Source organism: Peromyscus maniculatus, chromosome 1, assembly GCF_049852395.1.
Source record: "Peromyscus maniculatus bairdii isolate BWxNUB_F1_BW_parent chromosome 1, HU_Pman_BW_mat_3.1, whole genome shotgun sequence".
NCBI classification, from domain to species: domain Eukaryota; kingdom Metazoa; phylum Chordata; class Mammalia; order Rodentia; family Cricetidae; genus Peromyscus; species Peromyscus maniculatus.
The window spans coordinates 213174131-213179948 of NC_134852.1; positions in this window are offsets into that span (position 1 = coordinate 213174131).

Consider the following 5818-nt stretch of genomic DNA (forward strand, 5'->3'; position numbering starts at 1 on the left):
AGTTGCAGCAAGATTTTCCCCTTTTGACTTGCTGGCTCATGATGTTGTGGTGTTCTTACATACAACTCTAGGGAGGCATTTGCATGTTAACATCTCTCGGTGTGAACACAATCTCTGTGACAGAGACTGCTCTCCATCTATTACAGAATGCTCCTCTCTCACATAACTTAATTTCCTTCATGATTTAAACAGAAGATATGAATGACACAATAGATAGCAGATAGAGAAGCCCAGGTTTGATTAAGAAAGTTGCTCATCCAAAATGTGCTGTTTTTCACATAAAAAACTACTGATTGGCTGCCTGATAATTCACTTGATAACAGTTCTGAAAGGCCCATGGAATAGATTGATTTTCTGATTTTGCTCAATTCATTTGAGCCTTTCCTGTCCATCAAAGGAAGGACCTTGTTCTAAATTAAGGGACAACTAAAATGAGCTCTACCCTTAAGAATCTTAAAACTCCACTGAGATGACTGTTCCTGAGCTCTGGAGTCCTGGGGTGAAGTGTGAATGAAGGCTGTTTGGTGACAACGTTCACAATCACTTACTCTCAACATTAGCTATCATTTGATAGTGTAGGGATTTGACTTGGTGGCTGTCACATTGGACCACTCCCCTCTGGCTCTCCCTGCAGTGAATGTCACCCCAGAAGTCAAGGGGTAGATAGAATGGGGGAATCACGGCTACTATAATCCTGTTACAATAACTTAAAAATCTGCTTCTGTTGATTGGCTTTTCTTATTCTGAGTTGAGTTTGTCTACTTCATTGCATGTCCAGCCATCATGAGTTTGACCTGATTGTATACTCTGTAGTTTTGTGTTCCTTTAACCCATTCTGTGCTTCCTCTGGGATGATTTGATTCTGTGGAGTTTATTCTTAAACTCCATGAGGTGAGGCCACAGCAGTCTTTGGTCTAGGACTTACAATACCCCTTTGATATATTCTAGGTTGATGTCTAGATAATGGGTTCCCAAAGAATTCCTAGGCAGCTGTGAGGACTGGTGACTTTCCTGCCCTCTCTGCCACTGATTGATTTCTTTCCCTTTCCCAGATCATTTCCACACAAGCTTAATCTGTCAGTTTTTAGCTGAAACTCAAGGGGATGTATGGAGCTTCTGAGAGTTCCCCAGGAACCCATGCTGCCTATTAGTTCCTCTCTGAAACTGAGTTTTCCTACTTTGTTTTTTGTTATTTGAGGTGTGTGTGTGAGAGAGAGAGAGAGAGGGAGAGAGAGAGAGAGGGAGAGAGAGAGAGGGAGAGAGAGAGAGAGAGAGAGAGAGAGAGGGAGAGAGAGAGAGAGAGAGAGAGAGAATCTAGTCCCTATTTCTTTAGTGTAAATCTGTCCATCTGTTTATTTATTTATTGTTTTGTTTTTTGAGATAATGTCTTACTATGTAGCTCTGGCTGTCCTGGAACTCACTCTGTAGACCAGGCTGGCCTCAAATTGAGAGATCTGTTTGCCTGTGCCTCCTGAATGCTGGAATTAAAGGTGTGTGCCACTATGACCAGCTGGAAATGAAAGCCTTAAAGAATCTCAAAAGGCCAGCTGGTTCCCCAATCCCAGCTCTATAACCTACAGTGACACTGTACGCCCTAGCAAGCTCCTAAAGCTGAACAATCTGAAACACTTCTGGATAAGTTGAACAATTCAGGTCTAAAAGAAAGATGATATCTGGGTAACAAGAAGTATTTCAAATTGTCACCTTTCTGCCATTGCTACTACAATAAGAAGACACATCTTTTCTGGTCCCTGATTGTCTTCAAGCTTACCTCCCCTTTGTTCTGCTGCCAGCAACCATGCTGACTTCCTTCAGTCCAAGACAGTGTTCACTGGGCTCTACAAGCGTCCTTGGTGATAGTTGTAGCGATGACATCATTTCTCTTGAATGCTAAGCCTGCCTTAGGGAGGAGGGGCTCTTAGAGGCCTCTTCTCTCCTTTAAAGCATTCACACCAGTGTGATGACAGGAGGTTCCATCATCCTTAGGTAACCAAAACTGGAAAGCCATCTTAGATAACGGTCACTTAAATCTGAGATCTAATATCTTGTGGAAAACAGGATTTACAAAAGTCCAGTTCACACTATATTTTGAAAACCAAGTCTAAAAAACATTAAGGGACCATGGTGATGGTTCTGAAGGCATGAACATTTGCTGCATAAGCATGAGAACCTGAGTTCAGATCTCCAGAACCCATGTATAAGCCAGATGTAGTTGCATATACTGTAATCCCAGAGATGTAGGGGCCCTCTTGAGGCAGGAGAATCCCTGGGGTAGCTTAGCTGGAGGTTCAGTAAGAGAATCTGCTTCAAAGGAATAAGACAGAGAGTGGCTGAGCAGGACCTTCATGTCTTCCTCTGTCTCCATATGCACACACACACACACACACACACACACACACACACACACTCACACACATGTACACACACACTCACACACATGCACACATGTCCGTACACCAAACATAACCATCACGTACATACTCTCTGACACAAAAAATAATTATAAAAATATGAAATTTATTTTTATCTTGTTCTTGCAAATTTTATATTCCAATTTCAACCATGCATTGTACTTTTGGATGATAAAGGGGAATCCATAATTTTCACAACAAAATCCATTGGTGGCACACCATGATTTCCTGTCTTTTTTTTTTTTAAGATTTATTTATTTATTATGTAGACAGGAGAGGGTGCCAGATCTCATTACAGATGGTTGTGAGCCACCATGTGGGTGCTGGGAATTGAACTCAGGACCTCTGGAAGAGCAGTCAGTGCTCTTAACCTCTTTAACCTCTGAGCCATCTCTCCAGCCCCTCCTGTGTCTTATTTACATGTTGTCTTCACTACATAGACAGAAAGCTGTTTATTTAAAAAAGAGTCCTGGTCTTTGTGAATTTTTTTTGCAAGAACAATTCTTAACTACCTAACAGTTCAGTCTTTCTGCCTGGCCGTCAGTCAGCTCATCCTCCCTGGTGAAGCTCTGTCTGTCCGTTGTCACCAGGTCATTGATGGTCTCATCTGTTTCTGGCTTGACTGGGGTCTTAAATTGTTCTCTAGCTCTCTCACCAGCCTTGTACAATTCCACAGTCTTGCTAAAATATTCAGTCCTTAGCATTTGCATCACATCACAGATAACCAAAGAACGGAAGAGAAACTGACCAAGTGATGACAGCTCTTTGGGTTCTGGTAGATAGTGACCTTGTGTCTGAGTAGAAACTGATCTTACAAGTAGCTGACTCTCTGAATATTTTTGAAAGTATTATGGTAATTTTACTTCCCTATCAAACCCAATGAATATGGACACTTGATAAGCAAGAACACAAGGCCTCCCTATGTGTAAACATTTGTGCATGTGTTTAATATGGTCTTTATTATTAGATGTCACTCCAGAAGACTGGGAGATCTGAACCTCTGGACCATAGCCAAGACTTGATAAAAAAATGTTTGCAAGACAAGTAAATGCGCTGGAGACCTATGAGGAGAGAGGTTCCTCGGCAGAGGATCTCAGCACACGAGATCACTCTGGTGTTGATGCTCTGACTCCTTAAGGGCATCATGCTGGTTCATTGGCATTCCTTTCTGTTACACACTGGCAATTGGTGATATGAATGCACCAGCCAGGTGTGGTGGCTCTAGAATCACTCTGGAGACATCTCTGGGCACATTTGTGAAGGACTGTTTAGACTGGATTGACTGAGGTGGGAAGACCCACCCTACCTGTTACACTGAATGAAGAGGACAAAGCAAGCTGAGCACAGCATTTATAGCCCTTTGCTTCCTGTTGGTGGATGCATGGTGACAAGGTGCCTCAAGTTCCTGTTGCCATGCCTTTTCTGCTATGATGCACGATATCCTCTTGAACTATAAGCCAAAATAAGCCCTTTCTCCCTTAAGGTTTGATCAGGTATTTGGTGGAAGTAATTAGAAAGGTAAGTAATACATGATTGAGCCATCTCCCCAGCCCCCACATTTGTTTGCATATAAAAACAGTATCTCCCATCCAAAAGTCCCCAGATAAGGATAAAACAAACATTTAAGTAAAAGTCTTACAGACTGGACACACAGTAGGTGGACTCTGGCCCACAGACCTCAGTTTGTGCAGTGACTGTTTCTGAACAGGTGCCCCCTCAGCACTATTAGCATCAGTTCCTGGAGCCTTCTCAGCACCAACCCTGAGTCAGGAGAAGAGAATCGCACTGGCAGACTGTGGCTCACTCTTCACCCCCCACCCCCAGGTACGGCAACAACCCAGGTTCAGGAGCTGTAAGTCCCACTCAAAGCACATTTGCATCTTGATGTCCATTATTATCTACTTCAATCATAATACATAATAACAAACTGCAAAAGCAAAAACAAACAAACAAACAAACAAACACATTAAAGAAACACCAACAAAAAACTTTCTCATTTTTCTCCTACTTAGGACACACCAAGTGCTTTCTGTGTTGAGGCCCTGGGCATCTTTTTCAGGAGGTGCAGCCCCTGCTCTGCTCTGGCATCCTCTGAAATCTTGGCATCCAGCAAAATGCTCTGTCTGCATTTATGTGCTGATGGTCATTTCCTTTCTTCTCATGCCAGGATTGGTCACAGCTCCTCTGTACTTGGCTCCTTCCAGCTTCAGATTTTAGAACAGAATCCAGCCAGACTGTCAGAAAGATCCCGAGTCTATGCAGTCTGTCCTGCTTGTGTCTTCATGTCAGGCAGCTGATTCCAGAGGCTGGCCCCTGGCAAGAGAGCTTCAGATATCAGCTCTGCTTCAGTAGGTTCTGACTACCCTTCTGCATTCATGGGTGTTTGTTCATGAGCTGAGGGGCTGAGGAGATAACTCAGTCAGTAAAGTGCCTACTTCGAAACCACAGGGGCCTAACCCCGATACCTAGCCTTGATCATGGGCATATGTTACCCTGGTGCTGTGGGGGAGAGAGACAGGCAGAGCTCTAGTACTAGCTGGTTAGTCAGTCTAGCCAATGGGTAACTTCTGGTCTCAGTGAGAGACCCTATATCAAAATATAAGGTAGAAAGCAAGTCAAGAAGATCATGGACATCAACTTCTGGCCTCAGTATGCAGATGCAGACAACATATACCATACACATACTCTATACACATCTATCTATCTATCTATCTATCTATCTATCTATCTATCTATCTATCTATCTATCTATCTATCATCTATCTATCTATCTATCTATCATCTATCTATCTATCTATCTATCTATCTATCTATCTATCTAAAATAGAATCACAGAATGAGATAGAACTATTAATAGAAGGGCCTTTAATCAATATTCAGTTGCTTCCATTCATTTTAGAGGGGAAGGAACTAGACACCAGAAAAGCTGATAACTTGCCAAAATTACTCAATGAGTCCATGGCAGGGTCCCCATCTCCTAACTTACTCAAAGATAGCATGATAAAAAGTTAACTTTTGCTGGGGAGGGGGTGGACTACCCTCAACTTAGTTCTATGTCTTTGATCTAGAATTCTCCTTATATGCCTATAATTTGTAAACTTGTTATTTTCATGGTGCCCCAGAGTTCCTGTGTTCCATTTGTCAAATTAAAAGAATATTATTTTCTTTGAGTGAATGATCCAATTCCTTTACCTTGTCTCCAGGCCCTGATATTCTGTCTTCTTTGTGATCCGTTTTCTTGTTGAGGCTGTCCATTGATTTTTTTTTTTAGATTTATTGAAATTTTCATTACAGTGAGTTTTCATCAGCTTTTTTGCCTCCTTAGTCAGTTCGATGTACACATCTTAAGCTGATCTCATTATTTCAATCAGTCATTGTTGGTGCTTTCTAGGACTTCAATCAGGATT